We start from the raw sequence: 16,143 nt of genomic DNA, 5'->3' as shown, positions 1-16,143 counted from the left end.
TTCTAAATATTTACTACCCAAGTGCGGCACGCAGTGGACTTGAGCTCTAGAAAAACATTATGATTTCGACTATACGATGTTTACGATACTACAGGATTTCAGGTGCGTGGTGTATTTATGAGCGATTTTTCGGCATGAACACTAAAATTTATGTTTTCGAAACCATTATTTATCGAAAGGGCATTTAATAAAGATTCATATTAATATGTATTAACCAAGTGCGGTACGCGGTGAACTAGAGCTCTAAAAAAACAGTATGATTTTGAGTATACGATATTTACGATACTTCAGGATTACGGTTGCGCGGTAAATTTAACAGCGATTTTTTGGCATGATCACTAAAAATTATGTTTTCGAAACCATTATTAATCGAATGGGCATTTAATTAAGATTCATAATAAGTACTACCCACGTGCGGCACGCTGTGGACTTGAGCTCTAGAAAAACAATATGATTTAAACTATACGATGTTTACGATACTACAGGTTTTCGGGTGCGTGGTGTATTTATGAGCGATTTTTCGGCATGAACACTAAAAATTATGTTTTCGAAACCATTATTAATCGAATGGGCATTTAATTAAGATTCATATTAATACGTATTACCCAAGTGCGGTACGCGGTGGACTAGAGCTCTAAAAAAAACAGTATGATTTTGAGTATACGATGTTTACGATACTGCAGGATTACGGGTGCGCGGTAAATTTAACAGCGATTTTTTGGCATGATCACTAAAAATTATGTTTTTCGAAACCATTATTAATCGAATGGGCATTTAATTAAGATTCATAATAAGTACTACCCACGTGCGGCACGCGGTGGACTTGAGCTCTAGAAAAACAATATTATTTAACCTATACAATGTTTACAATACTACAGGATTTCGGGTGCACGGTGAATTTAAGAGCGATTTTTCGGCATAAACACTAAAAATTTAAGTTCGAAACCATTTTTAATCGAAAGGGCATTTATAAAGATTCATAATATGTACTACCCAAATGCGGCACGTAGTGGACTTGAGCTCTAGAAAAAAAATACGATTTTAACTGTACGTTGTTTACGATACTGCAGGATTTGGTGTGCGCGGCGTAATTAAGAGCGATTTTTTGGCATGAACTATAAAAATTATGTTTTCAAAACCATATATAATTGAAAGGGCATTCAATAAAGATTCAAAATATGTACTACCCAAGTGCGGCACGCGGTGGACTTGAGCTCTAGAATAACAATATTATTTAACCTATACAATGTTTACAATACTACAGGATTTCGGGTGCACGGTGAATTGAAGAGCGATTTTTCGGCATAAACACTAAAAATTTAAGTTCGAAACCATTTTTAATCGAAAGGGCATTCAATAAAGATTCAAAATATGTACTACCCAAGTGCCTCACGCGGTGGACTTGAGCTCTAGAAAGACAATACGATTTTAACTATACGATGTTTACGATACTACAGGATTTCGGGTGCGCGGTGTATTTAAGAGCGATTTTTCAGCATGAACACTAAAATTATGTTTTTGAAACTATTTTTAATCGAAATGGCATTTCATAAAGATTGATAATATGTACTACCCACGTGCGGCACGCGGTGGACTTGAGCTCTAGAAAAACAATATGATTTAAACTATACGATGTTTACGATACTACAGGATTTCGGGTGCGTGGTGTATTTATGAGCGATTTTTCGGCATGAACGCTAAAATTTATGTTTTCGAAACCATTATTTATCGAAAGGGCTTTGAATAAAGATTCTAAATATTTACTACCCAAGTGCGGCACGCAGTGGACTTGAGCTCTAGAAAAACATTATGATTTCGACTATACGATGTTTACAATACTACAGGATTTCGGGTGCGGAGTATATTTAAGAACGATTTTTCAGCATAAACACCAAAAATTTTGGTTTTGAAACCATTTTTAATCGAAAGGGCATTTAATAAAGATTCATATTAATATGTAATACCCAAGTGCGGTACCCGGTGGACTAGAGCTCTAAAAAAACAATATGATTTTGAGTATACGGTGTTTACGATACTGCAGGATTACGAATGCGCGGTAAATTTAACAGCGATTTTTTGGCATGATCACTAAAAATTATGTTTTCGAAACCATTATTAATCGGAATGGGCATTTAATTGAGATTCATAATAAGTAGTACCCACGTGCGGCACGCGGTGGACTTGAGCTCTAGAAAAACAATATGATTTAAACTATACGATGTTTACGATACTACAGGATTTCGGGTGCGTGGTGTATTTATGAGCGATTTTTCGGCATAAACACTAAAATTTATGTTTTCGAAACCATTATTTATCGAAAGGGCTTTGAATAAAGATTCTAAATATTTACTACCCAAGTGCGGCACGCAGTGGACTTGAGCTCTAGAAAAACATTATGATTTCGACTATACGATGTTTACGATACTACAGGATTTCAGGTGCGTGGGTGTATTTATGAGCGATTTTTCGGCATGAACACTAAAATTTATGTTTTCGAAACCATTATTTATCGAAAGGGCATTTAATAAAGATTCATATTAATATGTATTACCCAAGTGCGGTACGCGGTGAACTAGAGCTCTAAAAAAAACAGTATGATTTTGAGTATACGATGTTTACGATACTGCAGGATTACGGGTGCGCGGTAAATTTAACAGCGATTTTTTGGCATGATCACTAAAAATTATGTTTTCGAAACCATTATTAATCGAATGGGCATTTAATTAAGATTCATAATAAGTACTACCCCACGTGCGGCACGCGGTGGACTTGAGCTCTAGAAAAACAATATGATTTAAACTATACGATGTTTACGATACTACAGGTTTTCGGGTGCGTGGTGTATTTATGAGCGATTTTTCGGCATGAACACTAAAAATTATGTTTTCGAAACCATTATTAATCGAATGGGCATTTAATTATGATTCATATTAATATGTATTACCCAAGTGCGGTACGCGGTGGACTAGAGCTCTAAAAAAACAGTATGATTTTGAGTATACGATGTTTACGATACTGCAGGATTACGGGTGCGCGGTAAATTTAACAGCGATTTTTTGGCATGATCACTAAAAATTATGTTTTCGAAACCATTATTAATCGAATGGGCATTTAATTAAGATTCATAATAAGTACTACCCACGTGCGGCACGCGGTGGACTTGAGCTCTAGAAAAACAATATTATTTAACCTATACAATGTTTACAATACTACAGGATTTCGGGTGCACGGTGAATCGAAGAGCGATTTTTCGGCATAAACACTAAAAATTTAAGTTCGAAACCATTTTTAATCGAAAGGGCATTTAATAAAGATTCATAATATGTACTACCCAAATGCGGCACGTAGTGGACTTGAGCTCTAGAAAATAAATACGATTTTAACTGTACGTTGTTTACGATACTGCAGGATTTGGTGTGCGCGGTGAAATTAAGAGCGATTTTTTGGCATGAACTATAAAAATTATGTTTTCAAAACCATATATAATTGAAAGGGCATTCAATAAAGATTCAAAATATGTACTACCCAAGTGCGGCACGCGGTGGACTTGAGCTCTAGAAAGACAATACGAATTTAACTATACGATGTTTACGATACTACAGGATTTCGGGTGCGCGGTGTATTTAAGAGCGATTTTTCAGCATGAACACTAAAATTATGTTTTTGAAACTATTTTTAATCGAAATGGCATTTCATAAAGATTGATAATATGTACTACCCACGTGCGGCACGCGGTGGACTTGAGCTCTAGAAAAACAATATGATTTTGAGTATACGATGTTTACGATACTACAGGATTTCGGGTGCGTGGTGTATTTATGAGCGATTTTTCGGCATGAACACTAAAATTTATGTTTTAAAAACCATTATTTATCGAAAGGGCTTTGAATAAAGATTCTAAATATTTACTACCCAAGTGCGGCACGCGGTGGACTTGAGCTCTAGAAAAACAATATGATTTAAACTATACGATGTTTACGATACTACAGGTTATCGGGTGCGTGGTGTATTTATGAGCGATTTTTCGGCATGAACACTAAAAATTATGTTTTCGAAACCATTATTAATCGAATGGGCATTTAATTAAGATTCATAATAAGTACTACCCACGTGCGGCACGCGGTGGACTTGATCTCTAGAAAAACAATATGATTTAAACTATACGATGTTTACGATACTACAGGTTATCGGGTGCGTGGTGTATTTAAGAGCGATTTTTTGGCATGAACTATAAAAATTATGTTTTCAAAACCATATATAATTGAAAGGGCATTCAATAAAGATTCAAAATATGTACTACCCAAGTGCGGCACGCGGTGGACTTGAGCTCTAGAATAACAATATTATTTAACCTATACAATGTTTACAATACTACAGGATTTCGGGTGCACGGTGAATTGAAGAGCGATTTTTCGGCATAAACACTAAAAATTTAAGTTCGAAACCATTTTTAATCGAAAGGGCATTCAATAAAGATTCAAAATATGTACTACCCAAGTGCGGCACGCGGTGGACTTGAGCTCTAGAAAGACAATACGATTTTAACTATACGATGTTTACGATACTACAGGATTTCGGGTGCGCGGTGTATTTAAGAGCGATTTTTCAGCATGAACACTAAAATTATGTTTTTGAAACTATTTTTAATCGAAATGGCATTTCATAAAGATTGATAATATGTACTACCCACGTGCGGCACGCGGTGGACTTGAGCTCTAGAAAAACAATATGATTTAAACTATACGATGTTTACGATACTACAGGATTTCGGGTGCGTGGTGTATTTATGAGCGATTTTTCGGCATGAACGCTAAAATTTATGTTTTCGAAACCATTATTTATCGAAAGGGCTTTGAATAAAGATTCTAAATATTTACTACCCAAGTGCGGTACGCGGTGGACTAGAGCTCTAAAAAAACAGTATGATTTTGAGTATACGATGTTTACGATACTGCAGGATTACGGGTGCGCGGTAAATTTAACAGCGATTTTTTGGCATGATCACTAAAAATTATGTTTTCGAAACCATTATTAATCGAATGGGCATTTAATTAAGATTCATAATAAGTACTACCCACGTGCGGCACGCGGTGGACTTGAGCTCTTGAAAAACAATATTATTTAACCTATACAATGTTTACAATACTACAGGATTTCGGGTGCATGGTGAATTTAAGAGCGATTTTTCGGCATAAACACTAAAAATTTAAGTTCGAAACCATTTTTAATCGAAAGGGCATTTCATAAAGATTTATAATATGTACTACCCACGTGCGGCACGCGGTGGACTTGAGCTCTAGAAAAACAATATGATTTAAACTATACGATGTTTACGATACTACAGGATTTCGGGTGCGTGGTGTATTTATGAGCGATTTTTCGGCATAAACACTAAAATTTATGTTTTCGAAACCATTATTTATCGAAAGGGCTTTGAATAAAGATTCTAAATATTTACTACCCAAGTGCGGCACGCAGTGGACTTGAGCTCTAGAAAAACATTATGATTTCGACTATACGATGTTTACGATACTACAGGATTTCAGGTGCGTGGTGTATTTATGAGCGATTTTTCGGCATGAACACTAAAATTTATGTTTTCGAAACCATTATTTATCGAAAGGGCATTTAATAAAGATTCATATTAATATGTATTAACCAAGTGCGGTACGCGGTGAACTAGAGCTCTAAAAAAACAGTATGATTTTGAGTATACGATATTTACGATACTTCAGGATTACGGGTGCGCGGTAAATTTAACAGCGATTTTTTGGCATGATCACTAAAAATTATGTTTTCGAAACCATTATTAATCGAATGGGCATTTAATTAAGATTCATAATAAGTACTACCCACGTGCGGCACGCTGTGGACTTGAGCTCTAGAAAAACAATATGATTTAAACTATACGATGTTTACGATACTACAGGTTTTCGGGTGCGTGGTGTATTTATGAGCGATTTTTCGGCATGAACACTAAAAATTATGTTTTCGAAACCATTATTAATCGAATGGGCATTTAATTAAGATTCATATTAATACGTATTACCCAAGTGCGGTACGCGGTGGACTAGAGCTCTAAAAAAACAGTATGATTTTGCAGTATACGATGTTTACGATACTGCAGGATTACGGGTGCGCGGTAAATTTAACAGCGATTTTTTGGCATGATCACTAAAAATTATGTTTTCGAAACCATTATTAATCGAATGGGCATTTAATTAAGATTCATAATAAGTACTACCCACGTGCGGCACGCGGTGGACTTGAGCTCTAGAAAAACAATATTATTTAACCTATACAATGTTTACAATACTACAGGATTTCGGGTGCACGGTGAATTTAAGAGCGATTTTTTCGGCATAAACACTAAAAATTTAAGTTCGAAACCATTTTTAATCGAAAGGGCATTTATAAAGATTCATAATATGTACTACCCAAATGCGGCACGTAGTGGACTTGAGCTCTAGAAAAAAAAATACGATTTTAACTGTACGTTGTTTACGATACTGCAGGATTTGGTGTGCGCGGCGTAATTAAGAGCGATTTTTTTGGCATTGAACTATAAAAATTATGTTTTCAAAACCATATATAATTGAAAGGGCATTCAATAAAGATTCAAAATATGTACTACCCAAGTGCGGCACGCGGTGGACTTGAGCTCTAGAATAACAATATTATTTAACCTATACAATGTTTACAATACTACAGGATTTCGGGTGCACGGTGAATTGAAGAGCGATTTTTTCGGCATAAACACTAAAAATTTAAGTTCGAAACCATTTTTAATCGAAAGGGCATTCAATAAAGATTCAAAATATGTACTACCCAAGTGCCTCACGCGGTGGACTTGAGCTCTAGAAAGACAATACGATTTTAACTATACGATGTTTACGATACTACAGGATTTCGGGTGCGCGGTGTATTTAAGAGCGATTTTTCAGCATGAACACTAAAATTATGTTTTTGAAACTATTTTTAATCGAAATGGCATTTCATAAAGATTGATAATATGTACTACCCACGTGCGGCACGCGGTGGACTTGAGCTCTAGAAAAACAATATGATTTAAACTATACGATGTTTACGATACTACAGGATTTCGGGTGCGTGGTGTATTTATGAGCGATTTTTCGGCATGAACGCTAAAATTTATGTTTTCGAAACCATTATTTATCGAAAGGGCTTTGAATAAAGATTCTAAATATTTACTACCCAAGTGCGGCACGCAGTGGACTTGAGCTCTAGAAAAACATTATGATTTCGACTATACGATGTTTACAATACTACAGGATTTCGGGTGCGGAGTATATTTAAGAACGATTTTTCGGCATGAACACTAATTATTATGTTTTTGAAACCATTATTAATCGAAAGGGCATTTAATAAAGATTGAAAATATATACTACCCAAGTGCATCACGTGGTAGACTTGAGCTCTAGAAAAACAATTTTATTTTAACTATACGATGTTTACAATACTACACGATTTTGGGTGCACGCTGTATTTAAGAGCGATTTTTCAGCATAAACACTAAAAATTTTGGTTTTGAAACCATTTTTAATCGAAAGGGCATTTAATAAAGATTCATATTAATATGTAATACCCAAGTGCGGTACGCGGTGAACTAGAGCTCTAAAAAAACAGTATGATTTTGAGTATACGATGTTTACGATACTGCAGGATTACGGGTGCGCGGTAAATTTAACAGCGATTTTTTGGCATGATCACTAAAAATTATGTTTTCGAAACCATTATTAATCGAATGGGCATTTAATTAAGATTCATAATAAGTACTACCCCACGTGCGGCACGCGGTGGACTTGAGCTCTAGAAAAACAATATGATTTAAACTATACGATGTTTACGATACTACAGGTTTTCGGGTGCGTGGTGTATTTATGAGCGATTTTTCGGCATGAACACTAAAAATTATGTTTTCGAAACCATTATTAATCGAATGGGCATTTAATTAAGATTCATATTAATATGTATTACCCAAGTGCGGTACGCGGTGGACTAGAGCTCTAAAAAAACAGTATGATTTTGAGTATACGATGTTTACGATACTGCAGGATTACGGGTGCGCGGTAAATTTAACAGCGATTTTTTGGCATGATCACTAAAAATTATGTTTTCGAAACCATTATTAATCGAATGGGCATTTAATTAAGATTCATAATAAGTACTACCCACGTGCGGCACGCGGTGGACTTGAGCTCTAGAAAAACAATATTATTTAACCTATACAATGTTTACAATACTACAGGATTTCGGGTGCACGGTGAATTGAAGAGCGATTTTTCGGCATAAACACTAAAAATTTAAGTTCGAAACCATTTTTAATCGAAAGGGCATTCAATAAAGATTCAAAATATGTACTACCCAAGTGCGGCACGCGGTGGACTTGAGCTCTAGAAAGACAATACGATTTTAACTATACGATGTTTACGATACTACAGGATTTCGGGTGCGCGGTGTATTTAAGAGCGATTTTTCAGCATGAACACTAAAATTATGTTTTTGAAACTATTTTTAATCGAAATGGCATTTCATAAAGATTGATAATATGTACTACCCACGTGCGGCACGCGGTGGACTTGAGCTCTAGAAAAACAATATGATTTAAACTATACGATGTTTACGATACTACAGGATTTCGGGTGCGTGGTGTATTTATGAGCGATTTTTCGGCATGAACGCTAAAATTTATGTTTTCGAAACCATTATTAATCGAAAGGGCATTTAATAAAGATTGAAAATATATACTACCCAAGTGCGGCACGCGGTGGACTTGAGCTCTAGAAAGACAATACGATTTTAACTATACGATGTTTACGATACTACAGGATTTCGGGTGCGCGGTGTATTTAAGAGCGATTTTTCAGCATGAACACTAAAATTATGTTTTTGAAACTATTTTTAATCGAAATGGCATTTCATAAAGATTGATAATATGTACTACCCACGTGCGGCACGCGGTGGACTTGAGCTCTAGAAAAACAATATGATTTAAACTATACGATGTTTACGATACTACAGGATTTCGGGTGCGTGGTGTATTTATGAGCGATTTTTCGGCATGAACGCTAAAATTTATGTTTTCGAAACCATTATTTATCGAAAGGGCTTTGAATAAAGATTCTAAATATTTACTACCCAAGTGCGGCACGCAGTGGACTTGAGCTCTAGAAAAACATTATGATTTCGACTATACGATGTTTACAATACTACAGGATTTCGGGTGCGGAGTATATTTAAGAACGATTTTTCGGCATGAACACTAATTATTATGTTTTTGAAACCATTATTAATCGAAAGGGCATTTAATAAAGATTGAAAATATATACTACCCAAGTGCATCACGTGGTAGACTTGAGCTCTAGAAAAACAATATTATTTTAACTATACGATGTTTACAATACTACACGATTTTGGGTGCACGCTGTATTTAAGAGCGATTTTTCAGCATAAACACTAAAAATTTTGGTTTTGAAACCATTTTTAATCGAAAGGGCATTTAATAAAGATTCATATTAATATGTAATACCCAAGTGCGGTACGCGGTGAACTAGAGCTCTAAAAAAACAGTATGATTTTGAGTATACGATGTTTACGATACTGCAGGATTACGGGTGCGCGGTAAATTTAACAGCGATTTTTTGGCATGATCACTAAAAATTATGTTTTCGAAACCATTATTAATCGAATGGGCATTTAATTAAGATTCATAATAAGTACTACCCACGTGCGGCACGCGGTGGACTTGAGCTCTAGAAAAACAATATGATTTAAACTATACGATGTTTACGATACTACAGGTTTTCGGGTGCGTGGTGTATTTATGAGCGATTTTTCGGCATGAACACTAAAAATTATGTTTTCGAAACCATTATTAATCGAATGGGCATTTAATTAAGATTCATATTAATATGTATTACCCAAGTGCGGTACGCGGTGGACTAGAGCTCTAAAAAAACAGTATGATTTTGAGTATACGATGTTTACGATACTGCAGGATTACGGGTGCGCGGTAAATTTAACAGCGATTTTTTGGCATGATCACTAAAAATTATGTTTTCGAAACCATTATTAATCGAATGGGCATTTAATTAAGATTCATAATAAGTACTACCCACGTGCGGCACGCGGTGGACTTGAGCTCTAGAAAAACAATATTATTTAACCTATACAATGTTTACAATACTACAGGATTTCGGGTGCACGGTGAATTGAAGAGCGATTTTTCGGCATAAACACTAAAAATTTAAGTTCGAAACCATTTTTAATCGAAAGGGCATTCAATAAAGATTCAAAATATGTACTACCCAAGTGCGGCACGCGGTGGACTTGAGCTCTAGAAAGACAATACGATTTTAACTATACGATGTTTACGATACTACAGGATTTCGGGTGCGCGGTGTATTTAAGAGCGATTTTTCAGCATGAACACTAAAATTATGTTTTTGAAACTATTTTTAATCGAAATGGCATTTCATAAAGATTGATAATATGTACTACCCACGTGCGGCACGCGGTGGACTTGAGCTCTAGAAAAACAATATGATTTAAACTATACGATGTTTACGATACTACAGGATTTCGGGTGCGTGGTGTATTTATGAGCGATTTTTCGGCATGAACGCTAAAATTTATGTTTTCGAAACCATTATTTATCGAAAGGGCTTTGAATAAAGATTCTAAATATTTACTACCCAAGTGCGGCACGCAGTGGACTTGAGCTCTAGAAAAACATTATGATTTCGACTATACGATGTTTACAATACTACAGGATTTCGGGTGCGGAGTATATTTAAGAACGATTTTTCAGCATAAACACCAAGAATTTTGGTTTTGAAACCATTTTTAATCGAAAGGGCATTTAATAAAGATTCATATTAATATGTAATACCCAAGTGCGGTACCCGGTGGACTAGAGCTCTAAAAAAACAATATGATTTTGAGTATACGGTGTTTACGATACTGCAGGATTACGAATGCGCGGTAAATTTAACAGCGATTTTTTGGCATGATCACTAAAAATTATGTTTTCGAAACCATTATTAATCGAATGGGCATTTAATTGAGATTCATAATAAGTAGTACCCACGTGCGGCACGCGGTGGACTTGAGCTCTAGAAAAACAATATGATTTAAACTATACGATGTTTACGATACTACAGGATTTCGGGTGCGTGGTGTATTTATGAGCGATTTTTCGGCATAAACACTAAAATTTATGTTTTCGAAACCATTATTTATCGAAAGGGCTTTGAATAAAGATTCTAAATATTTACTACCCAAGTGCGGCACGCAGTGGACTTGAGCTCTAGAAAAACATTATGATTTCGACTATACGATGTTTACGATACTACAGGATTTCAGGTGCGTGGTGTATTTATGAGCGATTTTTCGGCATGAACACTAAAATTTATGTTTTCGAAACCATTATTTATCGAAAGGGCATTTAATAAAGATTCATATTAATATGTATTACCCAAGTGCGGTACGCGGTGAACTAGAGCTCTAAAAAAACAGTATGATTTTGAGTATACGATGTTTACGATACTGCAGGATTACGGGTGCGCGGTAAATTTAACAGCGATTTTTTGGCATGATCACTAAAAATTATGTTTTCGAAACCATTATTAATCGAATGGGCATTTAATTAAGATTCATAATAAGTACTACCCACGTGCGGCACGCGGTGGACTTGAGCTCTAGAAAAACAATATGATTTAAACTATACGATGTTTACGATACTACAGGTTTTCGGGTGCGTGGTGTATTTATGAGCGATTTTTCGGCATGAACACTAAAAATTATGTTTTCGAAACCATTATTAATCGAATGGGCATTTAATTAAGATTCATATTAATATGTATTACCCAAGTGCGGTACGCGGTGGACTAGAGCTCTAAAAAAACAGTATGATTTTGAGTATACGATGTTTACGATACTGCAGGATTACGGGTGCGCGGTAAATTTAACAGCGATTTTTTGGCATGATCACTAAAAATTATGTTTTCGAAACCATTATTAATCGAATGGGCATTTAATTAAGATTCATAATAAGTACTACCCACGTGCGGCACGCGGTGGACTTGAGCTCTAGAAAGACAATACGAATTTAACTATACGATGTTTACGATACTACAGGATTTCGGGTGCGCGGTGTATTTAAGAGCGATTTTTCAGCATGAACACTAAAATTATGTTTTTGAAACTATTTTTAATCGAAATGGCATTTCATAAAGATTGATAATATGTACTACCCACGTGCGGCACGCGGTGGACTTGAGCTCTAGAAAAACAATATGATTTAAACTATACGATGTTTACGATACTACAGGATTTCGGGTGCGTGGTGTATTTATGAGCGATTTTTCGGCATGAACGCTAAAATTTATGTTTTCGAAACCATTATTTATCGAAAGGGCTTTGAATAAAGATTCTAAATATTTACTACCCAAGTGCGGCACGCAGTGGACTTGAGCTCTAGAAAAACATTATGATTTCGACTATACGATGTTTACAATACTACAGGATTTCGGGTGCGGAGTATATTTAAGAACGATTTTTCGGCATGAACACTAATTATTATGTTTTTGAAACCATTATTAATCGAAAGGGCATTTAATAAAGATTGAAAATATATACTACCCAAGTGCAGCACGCGGTAGACTTGAGCTCTAGAAAAACAATATTATTTTAACTATACGATGTTTACAATACTACAGGATTTTGGGTGCACGCTGTATTTAAGAGCGATTTTTCAGCATAAACACTAAAAATTTTGGTTTTGAAACCATTTTTAATCGAAAGGGCATTTAATAAAGATTCATATTAATATGTAATACCCAAGTGCGGTACGCGGTGGACTAGAGCTCTAAAAAAACAATATGATTTTGAGTATACGATGTTTACGATACTACAGGATTTCGGGTGCGTGGTGTATTTATGAGCGATTTTTCGGCATGAACACTAAAATTTATGTTTTAAAAACCATTATTTATCGAAAGGGCTTTGAATAAAGATTCTAAATATTTACTACCCAAGTGCGGCACGCGGTGGACTTGAGCTCTAGAAAAACAATATGATTTAAACTATACGATGTTTACGATACTACAGGTTATCGGGTGCGTGGTGTATTTATGAGCGATTTTTCGGCATGAACACTAAAAATTATGTTTTCGAAACCATTATTAATCGAATGGGCATCTAATTAAGATTCATAATAAGTACTACCCACGTGCGGCACGCGGTGGACTTGATCTCTAGAAAAACAATATGATTTAAACTATACGATGTTTACGATACTACAGGTTTTCGGGTGCGTGGTGTATTTATGAGCGATTTTTCGGCATGAACACTAAAATTTATGTTTTCGAAACCATTATTTATCGAAAGGGCTTTGAATAAAGATTCTAAATATTTACTACCCAAGTGCGGCACGCGGTGGACTAGAGCTCTAAAAAAACAATATGATTTTGAGTATACGATGTTTACGATACTACAGGTTTTCGGGTGCGTGGTGTATTTATGAGCAATTTTTCGGCATGAACACTAAAAATTATGTTTTCGAAACCATTATTAATCGAATGGGCATTTAATTAAGATTCATATTAATATGTATTACCCAAGTGCGGTACGCGGTGGACTAGAGCTCTAAAAAAACAGTATGATTTTGAGTATACGATGTTTACGATACTGCAGGATTACGGGTGCGCGGTAAATTTAACAGCGATTTTTTGGCATGATCACTAAAAATTATGTTTTCGAAACCATTATTAATCGAATGGGCATTTAATTAAGATTCATAATAAGTACTACCCACGTGCGGCACGCGGTGGACTTGAGCTCTAGAAAAACAATATTATTTAACCTATACAATGTTTACAATACTACAGGATTTCGGGTGCACGGTGAATTGAAGAGCGATTTTTCGGCATAAACACTAAAAATTTAAGTTCGAAACCATTTTTAATCGAAAGGGCATTTAATAAAGATTCATAATATGTACTACCCAAATGCGGCACGTAGTGGACTTGAGCTCTAGAAAATAAATACGATTTTAACTGTACGTTGTTTACGATACTGCAGGATTTGGTGTGCGCGGTGTAATTAAGAGCGATTTTTTGGCATGAACTATAAAAATTATGTTTTCAAAACCATATATAATTGAAAGGGCATTCAATAAAGATTCAAAATATGTACTACCCAAGTGCGGCACGCGGTGGACTTGAGCTCTAGAAAGACAATACGAATTTAACTATACGATGTTTACGATACTACAGGATTTCGGGTGCGCGGTGTATTTAAGAGCGATTTTTCAGCATGAACACTAAAATTATGTTTTTGAAACTATTTTTAATCGAAATGGCATTTCATAAAAATTGATAATATGTACTACCCACGTGCGGCACGCGGTGGACATGAACTCTAGAAAAACAATATTATTTTAACTATACGATGTTTACGATACTACAGGTTTTCGGGTGCGTGGTGTATTTATGAGCGATTTTTCGGCATGAACACTAAAAATTATGTTTTCGAAACCATTATTAATCGAATGGGCATTTAATTAAGATTCATATTAATATGTATTACCCAAGTGCGGTACGCGGTGGACTAGAGCTCTAAAAAAACAGTATGATTTTGAGTATACGATGTTTACGATACTGCAGGATTACGGGTGCGCGGTAAATTTAACAGCGATTTTTTGGCATGATCACTAAAAATTATGTTTTCGAAACCATTATTAATCGAATGGGCATTTAATTAAGATTCATAATAAGTACTACCCACGTGCGGCACGCGGTGGACTTGAGCTCTAGAAAAACAATATTATTTAACCTATACAATGTTTACAATACTACAGAATTTCGGGTGCACGGTGAATTGAAGAGCGATTTTTCGGCATAAACACTAAAAATTTAAGTTCGAAACCATTTTTAATCGAAAGGGCATTTAATAAAGATTCATAATATGTACTACCCAAATGCGGCACGTAGTGGACTTGAGCTCTAGAAAATAAATACGATTTTAACTGTACGTTGTTTACGATACTGCAGGATTTGGTGTGCGCGGTGTAATTAAGAGCGATTTTTTGGCATGAACTATAAAAATTATGTTTTCAAAACCATATATAATTGAAAGGGCATTCAATAAAGATTCAAAATATGTACTACCCAAGTGCGGCACGCGGTGGACTTGAGCTCTAGAAAGACAATACGAATTTAACTATACGATGTTTACGATACTACAGGATTTCGGGTGCGCGGTGTATTTAAGAGCGATTTTTCAGCATGAACACTAAAATTATGTTTTTGAAACTATTTTTAATCGAAATGGCATTTCATAAAGATTGATAATATGTACTACCCACGTGCGGCACGCGGTGGACTTGAGCTCTAGAAAAACAATATGATTTAAACTATACGATGTTTACGATACTACAGGATTTCGGGTGCGTGGTGTATTTATGAGCGATTTTTCGGCATGAACGCTAAAATTTATGTTTTCGAAACCATTATTTATCGAAAGGGCTTTGAATAAAGATTCTAAATATTTACTACCCAAGTGCGGCACGCAGTGGACTTGAGCTCTAGAAAAACATTATGATTTCGACTATACGATGTTTACAATACTACAGGATTTCGGGTGCGGAGTATATTTAAGAACGATTTTTCGGCATGAACACTAATTATTATGTTTTTGAAACCATTATTAATCGAAAGGGCATTTAATAAAGATTGAAAATATATACTACCCAAGTGCAGCACGTGGTAGACTTGAGCTCTAGAAAAACAATATTATTTTAACTATACGATGTTTACAATACTACAGGATTTTGGGTGCACGCTGTATTTAAGAGCGATTTTTCAGCATAAACACCAAAAATTTTGGTTTTGAAACCATTTTTAATCGAAAGGGCATTTAATAAAGATTCATATTAATATGTAATACCCAAGTGCGGTACCCGGTGGACTAGAGCTCTAAAAAAACAATATGATTTTGAGTATACGGTGTTTACGATACTGCTGGATTACGAATGCGCGGTAAATTTAACAGCGATTTTTTGGCATGATCACTAAAAATTATGTTTTCGAAACCATTATTAATCGAATGGGCATTTAATTG

This window comes from Metopolophium dirhodum, chromosome 1 (genome assembly GCF_019925205.1).
Source record: "Metopolophium dirhodum isolate CAU chromosome 1, ASM1992520v1, whole genome shotgun sequence".
Classification (NCBI taxonomy): Eukaryota; Metazoa; Arthropoda; class Insecta; order Hemiptera; family Aphididae; genus Metopolophium; species Metopolophium dirhodum.
Note: the sequence above shows the minus strand (reverse complement) of the source record.